Here is a 12,316-nt window from a genome sequence, read left to right as displayed (position 1 = left end):
TGGATATTGAGAAAAGATGGAAACTGGCAACTTCTTTTTTTCTCTAGTACAGATTTATTAATGGCTGTAATCCATATTTGCATAAATGAAGACAAGACGTCCCACCATTGCAATCAAAGTTTTACAGCATAAAAAATAAAAAAAACCCCACTAAGCTCTAAATCATTACCCATTGATATGCTTCACCTCAGCTACCCAGTAACAGTTTATCTCTGTTGTATCATAATGAGACAGCACACCCGATTATGTGTAAGCAAACGAGACTGGCAACTTCTCTTCCAACATATTTGCTGTTTTGGCTGTCTGCTGATGATTTGCAAATGGCATTTAGTGTATTGACTGCTTGCTGATGATTCAAAAAAGGCAGACAATCTGTCCTCTCAGTAAATTCTAGTCGATCTTGACGGATGAGAAAAGGTAATGAACAAAATACAAGGACATGAGGAAGCCAATGGTGCCAGCGGACAACATGATAGCAAGAGCCATGATTAGTGAGTAGCCAAGGTATATTACAGCTGACAAAGGACCACTCAAACTCCTGAGGTCAAATATCAGGTAATAGGAAGAATATAAGAATACGTATAGGGCGACGGAACCAGACGCAAAGAATGCTTTCCACCACCACCGCCAGTCCTCCACGCAGAGATGCATGTATGTCAACACCATAGATACCTCAGCACACACGATAACAAGCAGGAGCATGACAAGAAGCAAGAAACCAAACACGTAGTAGAACCTCCCAAGCCAAATGCTTGAAAGGATGAAGAAGAGTTCGACAAATAGAGTTCCAAAGGGAAGGGTCCCCGCACCAAGAATGAGGAGCCATGATGGGTACTTCCATGCAGGGATATCTCTAGGGATCTGGTTGGTCTGCACAGGAAATTTTATGGGCTCGGCACTTGTTCCTAAGAACCCTCCTAGGAGGGTAAGCGGCACTGAGATGCAAAACCAAAGGGATAGAAGAGTGAAATACAAAGAGATGGGAATCGCACCAGTGCTTTTGCTCCCCCACAGTATGAAATTCTGGATTGTAAGAATGACAAAAATGATTCCAGGGAAGAAGCATGCAACTGACCAGGAAACCGACCTCCACCCTTCTGAATTGCCTTTGATAGTTGTCCACACCCGAACTCCAACATACCCTGCCATAATCCCAAGGAAAAGATATAGAATTATCATCCCCGTCAAGAGCATTCCTCGAGAAGGTGGTGACATGAACCCCAGAGCTGCAAAAACAATCGTTACAATTCCCATTCCTGCAATCTGAACGCCATCCCCAACCATCACACAAAGAAGCTTCGGGCAATCTGGCTCCCTAAAAACATCACCAACAACAAGCTTCCACCCAGAGAGCTCCTCATTAACTTGTGCTTGTGCTTCTTTATCCAATTCCTCGTATCTTGTTAAATCCCTTCTCACCTTTCTTAAGAGTATAACAAACACAATCCCAGCTACCACCAGGGAGATTAGAATAGAGAACCAATGAACTCGGACACCTTCCATCTTCAAGTACGTATCCCATCGAGAGGGCCACTGAATATCACTCTTCACAAACTCTACTTCATAAGTAAAAGTAACTCTTTCTTGGTCACGGATTATCTGAGCCTTATGGAGTTCTGCAGGGCAAGTCACGGCATCGACTTTGTCGTACATCTTAAGCTTTGACATGGCTTCCAGATCATGCTTAACACTACAAGGGACAACCTCAAACCCAACTATCTCATAACCGGATGCCTTTTTCCTGTCTGTTTCTAAATTTACACCCAAGCCCTCTTCCTCAGTACCAATTATCTCCACACCACTGCCTTGGTACTCATGAACTAAAACCCTGAATTTCAGATGATTGATGATATAGTCCTCATTACTTTGGCTTAATGGTGTATAACCAATAGGAAACCCAGTCCACCTAATGTGAATTCCTCCGTGACTTGCATACCTCATTGCAGGTAAATCGTCCAAGATCATGTTCACCTGATAAAGATCACGGGTTCTCTGCTTCAACAGCTTCACCTCATCTTCGTTTAACGGTTGCGAAGTGCAGAGATAATTGGACGCATTCACATACATGCGAAAACGATAAGGGGAGTTAACCATCTGATCACCCATAAGAAGTTGTCCCATATTCTCTGCCCTCTTTTTTATCCCAACAGATGGTTTGCAGTAAGGGAGGCTGTAATAGCTGAATGGAAGCGGGGTCTTAATCGAGGTAAGTGAATTAACCATGACATGTATTTCTTCACCTAGTGAATATGTGTGCATATAACTTCCAGGAATATGAAACCCGTTGCACAAACACGTGAGGAAAACCATGAAGAAAAAAACAAAGAAGAACAAAGAAGCCATCGGACCAAGCACAGACAAATATCACGCTGGAATTCAACTCGATGTAAAACAGTAAGTCAAAACTGATCTTCAATGGCCTAAAAATGTTGACAGGGGCTTAAGAACTCACCAGAATCCTTCCAAGCCTTGATTTCCGGCAAAATTTACGTCAAGTTCCAATCAAACAGTTCCGAGCAAAAAGAAAAAAAAAAGAAACAGATCAACTAAATGAAGAACAAGAATAACCAGCACAAGCCTGAAAATCTATAAATTTTTAAACAAAAAACCCCAGTTGAACCCCTAAAACAGACAGTGAAAAACAGTTTTCACCTTTCAACTTACGGATCCAGTAAGCACCAAAATACTCGCAACTTTCAAAGCCTACAATACAAAGTCAGGCCGAGATTCCCAAAATAAGTCATGGAAGAAATTCTCCGCATTCAAACAACAGAGCAGAGGAAAAAACAACCGAATCAAACCGTATATAGCAAAATCAAGCCACAAAAACTTCCTGCTGAGAACAAACACTAAGCAGCCCGAATTTTACGGGACAGGACAACTACTTGCCGAAATTCAACAAGAAAATACTGAGTCGTACATTGGCAATCGATTAGAGGTAGATGCCCTGTTCGTTTGGGATTGTGGCAACCGCCGATTATCGGACCCAAAATTACATGGGATTAGGGAGGTGGCAATCATATCGGTTGCCATAATCCCAAACGAACAGGCAATAGGGATCAGAGACTTACCGGATGCTTGAAAGTGGGCTGGTATCCATTGATATTCCAAGGAAAAATGGTCCCTCCCAAGGTGTGGAAACCGAAACAGATGCAAGAACCGGTGTCAGGCTGTTTAGGCTCCAGAATAGCTATTAAGTAAGGCTAAAGTCTTCCTAAAGTCTTCTTGTTGACTGGAGGACTTATGTTAAAAGGAGGAATGAGATTGGAGGGCGCCCTTGCAAAAGCGGGGGTTAAATAGCATTTACAAATATGAAATTAAGACGGAATGATAGAATGAAGGGCGCCCTTGCAAAAACCAACTTCAAGGGCAGGGGCGATGCCACTTGAAAGGAAAGGGGGACAATTGCCCCTCTTAATTTTTTGGGAAAAAAAAAAACCTTTATTATTTAATATTTTTTTATACTTACCCCCTTTTTAAAAAAATATGCCCCCCTTTCCGATCATCCCTAAGATAGAAAATAAGTTTAAAATTTTAATTTTACCATTTTTATCCCTTCCTTGTGCAAAATTTACTATAATTTTTACCCCCTTGTGCAAAATTTCAGATTTTTTCTATCTTAATTTTAAGATACAAAAAAAATTACTATAATTTTTGCCCCCCTTGTGCAAAATTTCCGGCATCGCCCCTGTTCAAGGGCGCCCTCATTGGTCAGGTTCAGCAAAAGTTGAAGCCGTTCCACTTTTTACGGCGCCATCCACTTTTTTCGGCACCATCGTAAACATACTTTTATCAAAATTGACCTATTAGGGCACCCTTGAAGTTGTTTTTTGCAAGGGCACCCTTCATTCTATCATTGCATGTTAGGTGAGGTGCATTTGTTGCCCCCTCCTTATGACTTTTAAGCCAAATTCTTCGAAAATCAAGGAATTTTGTTTGAATTTTCTAAGGAATTATGCCCTCTCTTTATTTCTCTTCGCTCTCTCTTCTCTCCCTATATTGGTAATGGCACCCCTTACTTATTCTCCTACTCTCTGAGTATATCCTGTTAAGATTTGTTATAGAAGATATGGCAAATCTGACTGTTGGATCTAAGGAGTAAGATTTGATGTATTGGGTAGTTTGGTGAGATTAGGCTAGCAGTTAAAATAGATTAGGATAATCTTTTCTCAGATCTTATCTTTATCTCCCTTCGTGTATATCACTTATTTAAGTACATTACACCTTTACTGATTAACGAGATATATCAGATATTGGCATAAGTTTTACATGGTATCCGAGCGGGTCGATCCTACCTGACCACAACCACAGTGAAGCGTCCCTCCGGCGGACGGACGATCTAGCCGTCCGCCCGGCCTAATTCCTTTTCGTTTTCACCTTTTGTTTCCTAATGGAAGCCGATGCCCAATCCAAATCTTGCTAGAAAGACACCCCCAGTTTCCTCTCCATCCATGCCCTGCACCATCATGATCATCGTCAAGCTTGAAGCTACTTTGACATTGACGATCATGTGTGTTAGATGAACCGGAGACTAGTAAGATCCATCTCCTCCTAAGCTTTACTCGATTCAGAGTTCACCTGCACCTCCGGCTCTTCTCTGCTTGAAATCCAGCAACATGGCGTTCGAATATTTGATGGTGGTGAGCATCCTCCATCTTTCATGAGCAAGTGTAAAGGAAAGCACCAAGGTGTTGTTATCTCTCGCCTTGCATCACGATGTGATGTGAGAGTAAGGCTTACAAATTTAGGGGCTTTAAAAAAAAAAAAAAAAAAGGAGTTGGTCCGCAAGTGTCAGACCATTAAGATAGATGGACTTTCGTTCAATTCCCATCCATTTTTTAATCCCTCCTTTTCCTTTAGTAAAATAGCCTCTCCCAATTCATATTGGCACCTCTTCCTTTGCCATTTATCTAATTCTCACCCTAGTTATTTTGACGTTGGCACTTTTATTTTAGGAGTTCTCGTGCCTAATTCTCATCCTAATGATTTTGATACTGGCACTCTTTCCTTTTAAGAACTTGTTATGCCCTTTCACATTGCCTTCTGGAAAATTTCACTCCCAACTATTGATATTTGCATCCCTCTTTGTGTACGGCCATTTCCTTTAAAAGGTTTCTTATGATCTTTGATGTTTGTCAATAATTGTTGTCCCTAGGCCGCTTGTTGTCACTCTCCTACCTATTTTTTCTTAGGTTTTGTTTCTTTCATTTGTTAATTTCAGTTGAGGTACCTCTATTTGGGGTGCGTGCCTGGAATAACTACTCTACTCAGTTGAGGTACTTCGGTCCTTTAGGGGCCAATCCTTGGCCCCTTGGAGTACGTGCCTGAGAAAGTCGTACAAATTCTTTGTGGATCGATACCAAAAGTCGACTCATGTCTTTGCCAATTTTGGGATTGGTCCATGGTGACCCATTTTATGTAGACTCGCCCATCGAAGCCTTGAGTCTCATTTAGTCCATTGCGGCTTCCTTTCGGCAACTGGCAGTGACGTACATGTGGCAAGAAGCATCAATCAACGTTAATGGACCTTCTTCATAACTTGGTGTGCATTACACTAGCTGTTGCGTCAACATGCCGCTAAGTGTGTTGAGGCCATTTTATTGTAATCAATTCACATGCCGCTAAGTGTGTTGAGGACATTTTATTATAATCAATTTGGGAATTTTAATTGTAAGCAAACGTATATAGATTTCAATCAATATACGTTTGAGGGGGCGTATTAAGATTTGTTAGAGAAGATATGGCAAAATCTGACTGTTGGATCTAGGGAGTAAGATCTGGTGTATTGGGTAGTTTGGTAAGATTAGGCTAGCAGTTAAAATAGATTAGGATAATCTTTTCTCAGATCTTATCTTTATCTTTCTTCATGTATATTTGTAAGTGCTTATTTAAGCACATTAATACCATTAATGAAGATATCAGAAATTAGTGAAATACCTAAAATTTTACATGTGCCGTGCAACCAAACACTACTTACACTATTCTCCAACTTAGTTCCAACCAAATCAAATGTTTGTCTCCTCCCTTTTGACTTCTTATTTCGCTACTCTCCGAGCCACCCTTACGCACTACTTGGTTGGTCAGAAGCGAGGAGACCATTGGCGTTTCAAACACCAATGATCTTCCAATGAATCGTCAGACGTCGTTTGGTTTCCATATTTGCATTGAAACTTCCTTTGACTCCTAGGCATGTTTGAGACATAATCATTGCCTTTTTTCCCTACGTAGCGCCCATATGGCAGAAATGTTCCTTCTAATCTTCCAACCAAATTTTACCATTTTGGTGAAATTTTGGTGGAAGAAGAGTAGAAAAGGTCTTGTCTGATTCTCTTTCTCTCTTCCTTTTCTCTCTTTTCCACTCTCTATTTTGGTAATGACACATCTACATCTTCCCCTATTCTTCTAGAAGTTTGACGTCCAACCAAACACTACTTACCGCTCTTCCACTGTTTTTCTAGCCAACACATAGACAACTTCCATGCTTGTCAACTCCCTTTGACTTCTTCGTCCACTAATCTCCTTGCCACCTTTGAGCAACCAAACATGGCACAACACATTGAAAAGAAAAATGAGTTGGTTAGAGAGAGAGAGAGAGAGTCATTGTCTTGGGTGGGGCCTACTATTTGGAAGAGTTGTTGTCACTTGTCAGTTGGACTTGCATTAAAGGGTGATGATAAATTCGCACCCCGTATGGATAATTCCCACCCCTATTATGTGGCAGACTAGGGGTGGACATGGTTCGGTTTGGTTCAGTTCGGTTTTGAGGCATACCCAGAACCGAACCATATATAATTGGTTCCCTAAAATTGGAACCAGAACCGAACCATATAAGTTTGGAACCAAACCGAACTAGAACCATTAGATCCATATATAATCGGTTCAGTTCGGTTATGGGTTTACCCAACCTTCACCAAATGTAGATTTTTTGCCTAATCGTGTTTATAATATGTTCGGTTCGGTTCAGTCATGTTTATATATGAACTACAAACACAAACAAGCACAAATTTGGGATAATCATGCGCACATTTGGGCAATGTAAAAATTATATATGAACTACAAACAGGCACAAATTTGGGATAATCAGGCAAAATTTTGGGCAAATCGAAGCAAATCGGTAAAAGGGGGGTGAGTTAAAATTTTATAAAGGCAAAGGAACACGTTAAAGAGGGGTGAATTAAATGGGGGAGGGGTGATTTTATCAAATGCTTAAGTAGGATCGGTTTTCGGTTCCAGGATCTTAAACCTAGAACCGAACCGGAACCGAACCATATATAGCTGGAACCGAACCAAATGTGCCGGTTGGGTTCGGTTCCCCGGTTCGAACTGGAACCATGTCCACCCCTATGCCAGATTTTAATGCCTTATTAACGTCAATTCACTTTAAAAGGGTGCGAATTATCCCCAGGGGGTGTGAATTTATCATTGCCCCCATTAAAACCCATAACTGTATTTGCCGTTAACGTTGGACACTACCTTTTAGACTTATCCATCATTAGCACATAACATATAAATGATGTGCAAGCAAGTGCCAACACCATATAAAAATTCTAGAGATCTAAACTTATTCTTAGGCTTTCTTTTAATTCAAACATGGGATGTGGTACAAACAGTTTTAATTGGATTATATGACATTAGAGTCCTAAATTTTCACCATCTCAAATCTTATGAAAATATGATTTCATTTGGGACAAGTTTGGCTGCCAGGAATTTGTTTTCATGATAAATGGGCGTCTCCAAGTAAAGATGAGGGTGACATCCCTAAAAATGAGGAAACAAAAATCCTCAAAACTAGTAGTGAGATTTTTTGTTTCCTGAAGTTTTTGGTTTTCTGATTTTTAGGGATTTCACCCTCATCTCTAGTTGGGGACCCAGATTTATCATGAAAACAAATTCCTAGCAGCCAAACTCCCAAATGTGGCATTGATGTCATAAGAGAAAAAACATAAAATGGTAAAAATGAATTTTATAATATTTCTCTGTCATGCCATTGGTGTGATGCCGAGAAGTTTAATCATTTCGTCCAAGAAAAGAGGCTTTACACATGATTTTCTTTGATAAAAGTACCAAAATACCTTATAAACCTTCCAAAGGAATAGAAGCTAGGGATGCAATTTGGATCAATCTTTGAGAATTCGGGTTGAGCTTTTATCATAATTTCGGGTCAGTTCAGATTGATTCCAATTTTTTTTAGCAAAAGCTCAACTCGACCGGTCCAAATTGCACCATTGATAGAAATCCAAATTGCACCCTGTGGACCCCGATCCGGGAGAGGTGAGGGAACGGGTCCCCGACACCTTCCGGATCATCCACGTGTAAAGGAGAGCTCTACCAAGGAACTCTCGAAACGGGTGCCACCCTCACAGCATAGCATGAGTGGCGATATAAAAAGAAAGAGATACATCCTGATCCGGAGCCAGGGCTCGAAACCAAGATATATCTAGAAATAACTCAGAGTCGCCATCCATGGATGCGCCATGGAACCAAAACAAATGCTCTGTTTGCAATGGATAACCAGAGATACAAAAGGTCCGTGCCTGATGACAAATGGAGAAGGTCTGAAGAGCGCCCCCAATTCGCCCGAGTGCGAACACTTGGTCTTTTATGCCATTTTTCATTAACCTCGAAGAGTTTTGGGCAAAAATCATGTGAAATGGGAACAATCCTCAGGAGTCGTCTATCTAAGCATGCATTTCCTGAGAATAGAAATAATAAGCACACAAAAAAATAAATGAAAGAGGTGCCACCTAAATATTGCTAGGTTATGAGTGACATACCTAACTGGTGTCTAAGTTCTGATGGACAAACACATACAAGCTATAGCTAAAGGTATATGATCAGTACAAGAAAGTAAGAAAACACATCATACAATAACAAATCCTAAGACTCTAAACGATTTAGCCCGAGTCCTCGGATGGTCTGGTATTCATCCAAAGAAGCCTACATATCCCCGCCTCCACGAGAATCAAGGCAACGTAGTTCTTCGCGCCTATTCTAAGCTATGATGCCTAAGACACCTAGACCTCTATCTTAGACTCAATCTAAAAGACCGGACTAATTATTAAAGCTTATTGAACGATTATTTAAATTCCAGTGAATTGTAGATTTTAGGACACCCTATATGCTCTAACTAAATGCAGGTTAGCCCTAAGCTAATGCAGGTGGTTCCTACAACCTATGTGTAACTAGGCTGTGTGCCCTAAGGAAAACAATAGGATTGCTAACGTATCCAAGACCTAGTCATCGGTCGGCGATGTGAATCGCCAACTGATCGGATGGAGGCGCTCCTAGCTAGGACAAACTCCTAACTCTAACACAAACACAAACAAACCACACAACACATCAAAGACAAACTCATAACTCTAAAACTCTTTATCTAGGACAAACTCCTAACTCTATAGGAAGATCTTGTTGAAAACAAAGTTTTGAAGAAAAAACGTTAAATGATTTATTTACAAAGTTTGGCTGGACCTGGGATAAGAATCCCAAGCTGCACTACGTACCTCGTGGAAGAGGATCAAGCCAACGTAGTTCGAAACGAACTCTCCTAATACGCTATAAAACCCAACACTTTAGCTGATTTACGGTTTTTTAATGTTTTCAAATGTTTTTTTATATTTTTTAAAGTTTTCAAATATTTTTGAATTTCAAATTTCTAATGTTTTTGGATTTTAAAGCTTTTCCAATGCTCTGAACCTTTAAATATTTTCAATCTTAAAGGGAACACGCAAGTAACACCACAAACTAAGGCAAAGCCCTAAATCCAATGGGGAAACCCCGAACAAGCAACTAAAGCCTCAAAGAGACGATCCACAACAAGTAAAGAAGTGCCCCAAGAATAGAGAAAACAATCTAAGATCCCAAGCAGGGAAGGCTCTAATAAGACTGAGTTAGTCTTGAATAAAGAAGAATGACAATTCTAAAGGAGAAACTCCTAACTAATAACACTAGGGAGGGAGTACAAATGAGTCAGAGACTCTCTAATAATACTACCAAGTCAAAGACTCGTTCTAAAAGAGGAGGCCACTCTAACACGAGGCTAGGTAAGCCTCCTAAAGGAGAAACTCTCTATATGAGACAAGGCTTGTCTTCGAGACACAAACGACGCAAACAAGGGCTCTGATGAGACTGGGCAAGTCTCCTATATACAAATGAGGGGTATGCTACTTGGACTGAGCAAGTCCCCTAATGATGGGCTTGGGCTAGCGCCTTCATCGCCTCTTTATTTATTCCCAGGCCCAAAACCCAAAAGCAAGAGCTTTGATGAAATCCACTATCAAAGTTGAGCCCCATCTTTGCACCATTCAAGCTCGCATCCCACAGACTTGAACTTAAAATGACACTAAGACTGCAAACAAGGCCCTATCCTCACCTTTCTCTTTGGAGGATCGACACAAAACCCAAGAATTCAGGCAAAACTGGACTAACAGAATGAACTCAACTTTAACTTCTGGCCCCTGCTTAAGCCATGCTGCATTGTTGAAATACAAAGCCACTAGTAGTACTCCTGTTGAACCACGGTAGTATGGACATCTTTTGGAATATGGTGGCATGAACATCTATTACTTGGGTTAATAACCTCACCAATGAATATCATAAACTACCCAATTGAATGAAGGAATACGGACAAAGTCCTTTGGCATTAGCAATATGGTCATGGAGGATCATCTAATTAAAAAAACGTACCATATTTATAGCAGGGCCTGTATACTCTGGCAATAGTACCACCATGGGTATTATATTTCAACCACACCAGTGTCTTTAATCCTCAAAATTATCATGATTTCGAAGTGAACACCAAGGCTTCTTGATCTTAAAAAAAAGGAATTGGGCATGGAAATATAGGCCTCCAAAGAGTAATTTGAATAAAGGGAAGTATGTGAATAACCACATTTAGACGAAAAGAAATATGGACCTGACAAACCGAAGTGTAGCAGGCAAGGTTTCGAAATGAACCAATGTCCTGTAAATTCTTGTTTTAACTGAACCATGGACATCATAGAAAAGAAATGACAGGGCTTATGGAGAGAGTAGCATGCAGAGAGGTAAGACTTGAGATTTTACGATAAAAAACTATGGTCTACGAGTATACACATGAGGAGATTTGTAAATCTCAGGTCCTCAACATGGTGAGACTAGAATCCAAATAATAATGGTACTAATCCTTCTCTATTGCCCCAATCGAAGAACTATGACAATTTCTAAGGGTTGAAGAAGATCAGCTAAAATGATAAAGAAAATTATGCGCGAGCTACCCATCAAAATATGATAATACCCATATCCACAAGCAATCATCAATGACTTCTATAGATCAATTTACAACAGGTCAGAAGACACAAATCATTGGAGAAACTAAAACAAGTCAAATAGCCTATTCTCTTTGAACCGCAAACAAGTCATTTCCAAGAAGAACTTCACACAGAAATAGAAAGGAGATAAATCAAAAGAACTTACTGGGGATTCTAATTTTCCTTCAAATCTCGGGTGCGGATAATGAAGTCGATCCAAATGATCGGAACGTAACGAATTTCTGGCGCGAAATCAAACTCGAGACGACACGTCCTTGCAATCTCAGCTTCTTTTTTTTCTGACCAAACCCCAATGAGAAGATGAAAATTCCTTTTGCATTTGCCTTTGCTCTTCTCTCCCTTGTGCTGATTTAAAAAGAAGAAATTCAAGATGGAAATGATGGTCAATTTGGAGATGGGGTCAGATCTGGGGTAGATGGATTGTGAAGAGGATTATGTGGTGGATGGAATGGCTCGGCCACATGGAGGTACAGGGTAGGGTCAGATTTGGGGCTTGTGATGGAGGAGATGGGTTTAATGAGAAAATGGAATTGGGTTTTAGGTGAACGGAGCTTGCCGGAGGGATGCCAATGGAGGGGCCTGTAAGTGGAGGAGATGTTGTTCGGTGAAGGCTAAAGAGGGTGTTGGTGCTGCTGTGATGGCAAGATAGAGGAGTGGTGATGGCAGAGATGGGAGCTTGGTTGGATTTGGGGATTTAATGCGAGAAAAAAGAGAGTTAGGGATGGACAAATGGAATGGGTTTAGGGAGGTGGAGATGATGGTGGCTAATGGTGGTGTTGGTGGCTGAGAATGAGGTATTGGAAGAATGAAACAGAAGTGGGTTTGAGCTTATGAAAGGGATGAAAATGGAGGTTGTGGATGATTGTGGGGTGGATGTGGTAGTGGTGGAGGTTGAGGGTTTTGGAGGTTGATCGGAGCACGGCCGGAGTTAATGGTGGTGGGTGGAGGTGGCACGACCGGAGAAGATGAGGGGGAGATGGCCGGAGGTGGAAAAGAAGAAGAAAATGAGT

The 12,316-nt window shown here is 40.8% G+C and overlaps 1 pseudogene across 1 annotated transcript; it reads right to left on the bottom strand.

Annotated features, from left to right (window-relative positions):
• Positions 1-19: 19 nt before the first annotated feature.
• LOC143852042 (transmembrane 9 superfamily member 12 pseudogene) lies at positions 20-3,216 on the bottom strand (annotated as a pseudogene). The gene is made up of 4 exons (XR_013236630.1): positions 3,072-3,216; positions 2,653-2,703; positions 2,453-2,468; positions 20-2,179 (listed from the first exon to the last, which is right to left on the bottom strand). The product of XR_013236630.1 is annotated as a transmembrane 9 superfamily member 12 pseudogene (transcript).
• Between the last annotated feature and the right edge of the window lie 9,100 nt (positions 3,217-12,316).

Source organism: Tasmannia lanceolata, unplaced genomic scaffold (assembly GCF_043159265.1).
Source record: "Tasmannia lanceolata isolate RefF3 unplaced genomic scaffold, GAP_Taslan_0.1 ptg000018l, whole genome shotgun sequence".
NCBI lineage: Eukaryota > Viridiplantae > Streptophyta > Magnoliopsida > Canellales > Winteraceae > Tasmannia > Tasmannia lanceolata.
Note: the sequence above shows the minus strand (reverse complement) of the source record. Positions and strands in the feature narration are given on the sequence as shown.